The sequence below is a fragment of the Apaloderma vittatum genome, unplaced genomic scaffold (assembly GCF_000703405.1).
Source record: "Apaloderma vittatum isolate BGI_N311 unplaced genomic scaffold, ASM70340v1 scaffold17054, whole genome shotgun sequence".
Classification (NCBI taxonomy): domain Eukaryota; kingdom Metazoa; phylum Chordata; class Aves; order Trogoniformes; family Trogonidae; genus Apaloderma; species Apaloderma vittatum.
In genome coordinates, this window is record NW_009711139.1 from 1,064 (window position 1) to 9,835 (window position 8,772).

The 8,772-nt window shown below is 47.0% G+C and overlaps 1 protein-coding gene across 1 annotated transcript in view; it reads left to right on the forward strand.

Annotated features, from left to right (window-relative positions):
• ULK1 (unc-51 like autophagy activating kinase 1) overlaps nucleotides 1-8,772 on the forward strand; it is a 76,196-nt gene that overhangs the window by 1,000 nt on the left and 66,424 nt on the right.

The following is an 8,772-nucleotide window of genomic DNA, read 5'->3' on the forward strand; positions in this document are numbered from 1 at the left end:
TAAGCAAACATTGCTGGAGAGATCATGTATTAACTGTTGTCTGGATCACAGAACTCTTAGGCAACTGGGAGTTGAGGTGGGAGCTCCTGTTCCCGGGATGTTGTGCAGTGAAATGCAGTGTATGGGTATTTGTCTGTGTTGGAAGCTCCTAAGTTCTCAGAATGTTAGAAATAAAATTACAGTAGTTATTCTTGGCATGCCTACCTTTTATTTTTGTTCTCTGGTCTGGATACACTCCCTAAGAAAATTTCTTTTTCCTAAGCAATGCAAAAATAGTGCGAGCATGACTTTATAGCATATGATTGTCTTCAGTTCCAGAGGATTTTCATTTGCATTTTTCTGTTGTCCTTGTGGCAATCACTAAGTGTTAAAAATTGCAGCAGACATTTTTAGATTATTGTGGTTTCCCACAGTTGCTTTTTCCTTCAAAGTCAGCTCTGACGATCTAATCGAAGGGGCTAAAAGCAGTCTCTTCTGAAATCCAAGTTATCCAGTGACTTTTCTTTTTCCCCCCTTGGATTTTTAGTTAAACAGCCCTACTGGGCTATGGGGCAAGTTTTGTTTGTGATGCCTTTTTTTTAAAAAAAAAAAGAGAAAAGAAAAACAAAACACTGTGGGACCTAAAAGCCTAAAATGAAACCCTTCTGTTTGTGGATGAAGCGGGTGGCATGTGATGCGTCGGTACGGCCTGTGCCGCCAGGAGCTGTGACACTGGTGAGTGATGGGCTGGGTGGCCCTGGGGTGGCTTATCTGGAGCTGCCTGCCCTGTCTCTGATATCACGTGTCCCGCAGGCCCCCGTGTTTGTTGACATTCCTCCTTCTCCCGTGGATTGGCTCCGGTGGCCTCCGCGTCACCCCGAACACGATTCCCGGCCGGTTTGCAGTGCCTGCCGGGTGCTGTAGTCTCTCCGCGTCACCCCAACCTTGCAGCCCCCCGGGCCTTGTCACCCACTGGGGCGCTCACCAGGTTACGGCAGGGTGCTGCAGGGGTCCCCAGAAGACATTTGGTGCCTGGCGTTGCTCTGGCAAGGGGTGGATGCGGGGGATTTCGGAGGGAGGGAAGGCTGCTGGGAACGGGATTGCTTCTGGGAAATACTCCGGGGGTGATAGGCCAGCTGTGCGTCGCTCCCATACCACCCCGGAGAGCTGGGCGTGCAAAGCAGCGGCTGTCTTGAGGGTGATGCGTGCTGCAGAGCAGCTTGGAGAGCTAGGGAAGTTTCCTCTGGGCACGGTTCTTGTGTATTTTCATTAATAACTTTTCAGCTGAAGGGAGTGAGTGGCTGTTTCTGCGCTTCCTCTGTCGTTTGCATTTGTATGAAGCGTTGTGCTGCTGGATTTGCTTACTGCAGATCCCTCGGAAGCTTTGTTCACGTTCTGTTGCTCACCCTGCGTCAAATAACTGCTGGGTAGGAGGCAGCTCAAAGATGTTCCCTGCAAAATGAGTGATTTCATCGCTTGTTACAACTGCAGCAATGTATTTTCCTCCTTATGTGATGGCAAATGAGCTTTAGGTACATTCTGCACACAGCAGTGTGGCCTGGTGAGGTTATCAGCAAGAAGCTGTGGAAGATGCCACAAAACAGGAACTTGAGAACGGTTGTGGGCTTAAGGCATGCCCAGGTGTGTGATTAGTTACCAGCTTTGTTGGAGAGTCTTTGTGTGACCTGACTAATTTGATTTATTGGACTAAAGGAGATGACTTGGGTGGCACTGGGTGTTTCATAGTGCTACCAGGGTGTGGAGCCTTCTCAGGTGCAAGGTGATCGTCTGTCAGTCCGTCTGGTGCAGTCCACCGGCCGAGGTTGTGTGTGGGATGTGCCCCAGTGTTTGGCCTTGCTCCCTGTCTGCTTAGGAGGTGTGTGAGAGTAAATTATCTGCAAAGGTAAAAGTGCAGTTGTGTGGAAGGCTGGCTTCTGCCCACCTTTCCTTACTTTGTGGAAAAGACTACTTGTTACTCCTCTTGGTCCTCTGATATGAGAATGGTTGCTTCTTTCATAGCTGCTTATATATTTACCCTTGAAGATGTCGAGCCCTTACTTTTTGAGTAGCAGTTAATTGAGCCCTTACTTTCAGGCTTTCTAAAGCTGGAGAGGTTTGTTCTTGTATTACAACATCGTAAAGCAAAAAATTCTTACTGTGAATCTTAATGTTGCCCTGTAGCTTTGTCTGTCGTTGCACTTTGTGTAGTCCCTTCCTCTGCACCTCCTGTCAACGCTGGCTTTAACTTTTACTCATCTGTTCTTTACACACAAGGAAATGGTTGCCAAAACCACAGCGCCTGTAAGCAAGTGATTACATTTGACGATGCTTTCGTTTGCATTTTCCTGGTTAAAAGCTAATGCTAACCAGGCCTCATACAACTGAAGATTTTTGATGCAATGACAGGTTTGTCCCAGATAGACACCAGCAGTGCTGATATTTAATACTGACAGCAGCTCTCACCCTGGCACACTTATTTTTATCTTTCAAATCCAGGAAAACTGCTATGTTCCTTCTCATTTCATAGATCATTGTGATATCGCTTCATAAATAATGACAAAATAAGAAGCTTACAAGGAATAAATGATACTGGTGAATGTTTAATGCATAAAAGTGCAGTGTCTGGACTTTTATAGAGTCCTAAGAGCAGCATCAGTACATGAGAATGGCTTATAAAATGAAATATGCATATTCCCATTATGATGTGCTCATGTATTAATGAGAGGTGCTGTGAATAGTCTAGGAGCCTAATGCAAGAACCCCTGCTCAAAAAAGAGGGTATTGCCTTTCTAAAAGTACTGTCTATTTAGTGTCTGTATGGAGTTGTGGTGCAGCTCTTCCCTAGGCACAGGGGTTGTCTGGCATAAAGCGAAAACCATATCCCACCGTATGTGGAGTGTACTGGTCGCTAGTGGGCAAGCCGTGACGACGCAGCTGGCTTGTAGAGGGACTGGTTTGGGGTTTTGCAGACTGCAGCACTCGGGGGAGTACAGCAGCAGTCTTGAAGGACATCTGGGTACCAGAAGTCATCTTCCTCTGTTTGAAGACAGCCAAATGATCTCCTGTTCCTTAAGGTGGAAATCAGTGACAACAAGGATACAAATGATAGTTTCCTCCAGATGAGGACTTGATCCAGAAATGAAGTTGTTTAGGAAACGGATCTCCAAAACTGAGGATCAGCTCGGCTCTTCACACATACTGACACTGAAAACTTCACGGCGGAAAGTCTGGTGTCTGGGACTTTGCTTTCATTTGTGACTCAGGACGTGAATCTGAATCTGTGATCAGTGACCACTTGATTAACTGGGGCGATTCAACAGTAGAAAGGAGCTCTTGAACTTCTAGAATCCTGAGAGCACTGTACACCAGACTGCTTCTTCCAGTGCTGCTGAGAAGTAGGTTCTTGGATGTAGCTGAAATCTTTGGGGCAATGGGAGGTCCTGGCAGTGTTTTCTTTGTCAGTGGCCCTAGGAAAGCAGGTTGAGTCTGTGACAACCGAAGAATTCAAATGTGGCTGTGATTGTACTGGGGCAGAAAATCTGCTATTCCTGGACATAAATCATGCTTTGGATATTAGAAAGTGTTTTTCTGCATGGAATAAAAAGAAGGATTATTTTACTGGCACATTTCCCCTAGTTGTGTGCTGTGAATCTGAGCTTGTTTCTCAAAGCAGCCTGGCTAGGACTGTGGTTATGTGGGTATTGTGTGGTGTGGAGGTGTTTGTTTGTTTGTTTGTTGTTTTATTGTGTGGTGTTGGGTTTTTTTAATCCTAGTTTTTGCACAGGTGGGATGAACTGGGTCTGGAAACATGGCTGCTGTCGTCACACGTGGCACCACACTGCTGAGTTTCAGGTTCAGCCTAGGTTACCCGAGGGTCTGCTTTCCATAATTTTGTGTCTAGTTGGCTTATTGTACTCACCAGCTCAGGATGAGCTGAGAGTAATGCTTAACTCACTCAATGCAGACTCACCAAAAATATTTCTGCTGGGGTGACTGTGTCACCTGGAGCTCCCAGAGACAAGGAACATGGAGTCCTGGCAGTGCCGTGTTTCTTGTGTGGATTAAAGCAGGGATGGCAGAACAAACACTTCTCAGCTTAATGATCAGTCACCCTGGGCTGGTCTTGACAGCCAAGTAATAACAGGCTTGTTCTGTTGTTGCTGTGTAGAAAGTCCTTGTGATCAGTAGGACTGTGGCTACTGGGCTGTGATTCACAGTTGGGCTGCCTGCACCATCGCTCTTTTCTGACACGGAGCCTTGAGTGGCCACATCTCGTGTATGTGCCTCCTGCTGTCCCTCGGGAGCTTCATCCGTGGCAGCTTCCTTTGGCGTTGCCTCCAGCATCACTTGTTTCTTCTGCAGCGCTTTGCTGGCGAGCGTGACGTTGGATGAATCAGCGTGGCTGCGGTGTCACCTCCGTGCGTCGCCACCTCTCGTGCCACCTCATGCAGGATCTTGTGTTCCTCAGGCACTGCCGTTCGGGTGCCCTGTCTTGGGACACGGGCCTCTGCCGTGGCACTTGGACTGACTGTGTCTGGGAGATGGCACTCCTGAGGTCAGGCCGCCTGCCTACTTAAATCCTGTTTTAATTCCATCCCTGAGCGAAGCTGGCAGTTCGCCTGGCGAGTGGGTGTAAGGCGCAGACTCTGAACTGCCAAGCAATCCTCTTTCTGTTTGTGCTGCGGACGAGGATGGGGCGTCTGCTCTCCTGCTCCGTCAGCATCCTCGCATCTGTTGAAGGGAATCGCTCTGCTACTGAAAACTGGATCTGGCTTAATTTAGAGCTAGAAGAGGAGGGCAAAAACTCAGCCACCCTCTGCCAGTAGCATGAGGTTTGAGTGTTCGATAGACCAAGCTGGCTGTGTTTGTGGGGAGTAGAGAATTTTATAGTCTTGAGCTTCTATTTAATGTTGGCTTCACTAGCCAGGTGTCCCCCTGTGCAGGTCACAGAAGCGTCTAGCAAATGCTGACCACTAAATATAGACTTCAGAGGAGTCATGGGCTTTTTGTAGAGGGAGTGGTCTTGGTGCATTTCTGACATTGTGATCACTGTTTTACTCATCCTGTGTGTAAAGGCACGTACCTGTGTTCCTCTCACATGATTAGATGTCACGGAAGAGCCAGCGACGTGGAAGTTAATAGCCCCTAAAGCTCCCGTGGAAGGTGGCATTACTCAGACTGTAATGACAGATTAAGGAATGTTTCCCAGGAGTAATCGGAAACGGGTAGGCTGTTGTGTTCACAGTTTGGCAGCAAAGCTCTGGTAAGGGCTGAGGTGCTATTCGTGCTGCTCTTTATGAAGCTCCATCAATGTTTCCATTATGAAAATTTCCACCCTTTAAATCCTTGCGATGATGGGATATGCTTGGTTGGAGTGAGCGGAGCAAGGAGATGGTGACTTGGAAGATGGAGGGGAAGAGCTGCTGCCTCATCAGTGGCTGGGTGGGAGTGAATTCAGAGGGTGAACCACTGTTTGGTTTTCTTTCAAGTATTTATAGGTCCAAACCAAAGCCCAATTAAAAGATTTAGTTTTATGGGTCTGGACTGGACCTGACCCTAAACTGGGAAACTGCAATAAAACTCGGTATTTCAAAAGCTTATCGTAATGCTCAAGCACGTGTAGAGAATTTGAGGATACAGTTCGCTTTCATGTGTCTGCTTTTTTCCTCTCCCTTTCCTGCCCCATCTGCCTTCCCACCTGTTGATACCAACGGAAAAGCTGTTGCACAACAGGCAGACCAACAGTCAGCAGGTGCAGGGTTGGGGTCAGTGGTGGGAACCTGGGCTGGGAGGTTCTGGTTTGCTTTGTGGAAACTCCTAGAGAAGCTCTGGTCCACTGAAGCAGGCGTGTGTCTGCAAAGGGATCCTTGAACTGCAAAGTCAAGGACGGGTTTTTGGTTTTGTTTGTTCTTTTTTCAAAATAACTATGTACTTTTTTCCATGTTATTTTCTGTTGATTGGGTGCTGGTGGGTATTTTTTGGAGTTGGTGTTTTGGGGGGGTTTTTTGCTGTTACTCCAGTTCATGGAGCAATAGTAAGTCGCAAACTTGACAGAAAGCGAGTATGAGTGATGTGGTGTTTCAAGGCAGCGTTTTTCAGGTACAGACCTAAACGTACTTTGCTTAAGAGAAAATGTATTAATTGTCTTCAGATGTTATGATTCCTCTCTGAGAAATATGATAATAAATGTCCACAGCGGAATAGGGAGAAGCCCTGCCAACAGATAGCTTAGAACCTCTTTCATGGTTAGTGTATATAACTTTGTGAGGTCTCCCCTTGCAGACCTTAAACACCACCGTAAACATAAAGAGGTGCTCTCAAAATGCAGAGGGAGGATCTCAACGCTGTGTGTGTTTAGGAAGCAAGGTTGTTTGAAGGGGGGCTGATAGGAATGAATCAAATGCTGCATCACTGGTTCCTTAGGGCGATAATGTTCTGTCTGGCTGCAGGAGCACCTGGCTTGTCTCGTAGCATCAGAATATCAGGAGGAATTAGGTCAGCTGGGCTGGCATGCTGGAGATCAACCAGACAGCGTGGTTCCGCTGGGGGGAATGAACGATGCAGAATTGTTAAGTCGTTAGAGATCCTATTTAGCAAAGCGTCTTACGTCTCTGGGAAGAGAAAGCCTCCCAGCTGGCTTGGCGGGCGCTGGGGTCCCGGGGTGCCAGAGGTGCTGGGGCGATGGGAAGCCCCAGGGGTGGATGAGGAGGTGTCGGGCAGGGCTGAGCCGCGGCCCCGGGGCTGGGTTTGGGCACACGGGCTGCGTGTCCGCTCTGCGTCTGTGCTTCGTGCGTCCCCGTGCACACAGCCGGGCTGCTTCCCTCTCTAGAGGCTTCTTCTTTTGTGTTGGACTGGGGTTTTTTTGTTTTGTTTTTTTTTCATTTACCTAGTAGTTGTAGCCAACATGTTAAATATGTTAAAATAGAGTTCTCTTAGTTTTTTCAAAGCTGCATGTTCAAGCCCACATTACTCTGGCTTCCGGTAATTGGATTTTCTTCCTTCTTAAATTAATACTGTTTTTATTTGAAAGGAAACTCATGCTTTTTTTTCTTTAAACTCCTTGTTATAACACCTTTGTGCTGTGTTTGTTTTCTGAAATCTGGTAAATCAAGTACAAAATAAATGGATGTATAAAAGACTTTAAAAGGCCAACCAGTCGTACAGCTGCCAGCGAAAACCATGTGAAGATTTGACCTCTAATTTCCAGAGTTGCTTAAAAAGTCTCCTGCAACGTATCAGATTGTGTTTGGCATATACTGCTAAAAAACCTCAAGTCATTCCCAACTTTATTAGTAGAATTACATTAATTGCTTCTAAAATCAAACTTCTGAATTGCTGTGTTTGTCTTTGCACATATCTCATTAAGTGAATGTGTCTCGATGAGTGTGTGATTTAAAACTGAAACGTTCACTCTCGTAGCCTGCCTTATTGTCTGCCCTGACCCACAGCACTCCCCCTGCTCCTGCTCTTTGGGCAGACTTACAACGCGCAACTCCATGGGGTGCAAGGATTCCATTCCAGTACACGTGACCGAGCTTAAGATAATGGGGAATTCAACCTTAAATGTTCATTTGATAACATGACTGTGACACAGAAAGGAGATGAGGAATAAATGGTGAGGATTGGATTTGCTTTTCTATATTTTTATAATTGTTTTTAGAATTCTGAAGTTTCCTCTCTAGATAGCGTTAACATAACGCATGGTTTGCGTGAAGGTGCGTGCTTTTGGTTAAAGAAGCTTCTAGGTCTTATTCTGCCTGTTGGCAAAGGGGTAACTACTTCTTTTCACTCCATGTCAGAAAGTCCAAACTTTTCAGGATTCTGCTTTTTGGGGAGGGGGTGTTGTGGTTTTTTTGTTTGTTTTTGTTTTTTTTTTTTTTTTTTTTTCTCTGTAATCTCTAACCCTTGCAGAGCTGCTGCAGCCCTGCCCTGGGTGCTCTGGGGCAGTGATGCCTCCGGAGGGGCGGGCCAGCTCAGGGTACAAGCTGGTGCAGGTGGTGCAGTTACCCCAGATGAGCACAACTGCTGCAAGAAGCAATTGCTTTTTGGTGTCCCAGCACTATTAATCTTTAATTTGTTCTGATGCATGTTTTCGGTCTTGCCATGAAGCTCCCTGTCCTGTTGAACCTGCCCCTTTGTCTTCATACTCTCATTATGACATTAATCCTGTATTTTTGGGTTCTGTGGTTAGGCTCCGCTGCAGCCCTCAGCTTTGCTTTGCTGTAGCGCGTTGCTCTGCAGAGGCTCGCTCTGCCTCCGAAGGAGAGTCACGTTTCCCTGTGTGAGCTCTGTGCAGGAGCTGCAGCCATCAGTCATCCAGCGAGAATCCGTCCCACCTCGGGGCTTTGAGGAAGGCCTGGAGTGAACTTGGATGAAGCCACCAGCAGCCTCGCCGGGGCTGTGTCAGCCCCGCTGCTGCCTACGAGTAGGGATGGAGGGGAGAGGAGGGATGGAGCTGGTTTGAAGAAAAGCTTGTGAAGATCGTTTTACCAGCTCTCCCACTGTTTCTCAGCGGTGGGATTAGCTGCCTGGTGAGCAGTAGCTCCGTGGACATGACGTTGTCTTGTTTGGTTTTTAATGTCGTGCAGTCAGACTTTAGGACTGTTGCCAGGAGGATGGGAAATACTTTCCCTCCCTTCCTGAAGCCTGTATAGAACCAGAGGATAGCTTTCCTGCTGTTTTCAGTCTGCTTTGAAGTACAACCTGTCCTGAAACAATTTATCTGTGTTTTGTAGGGTTTTGTTGTTGTTTTGGGGTGTTTTTTTTGTAAGCAGAGATTGCCGTAGTGCCTGG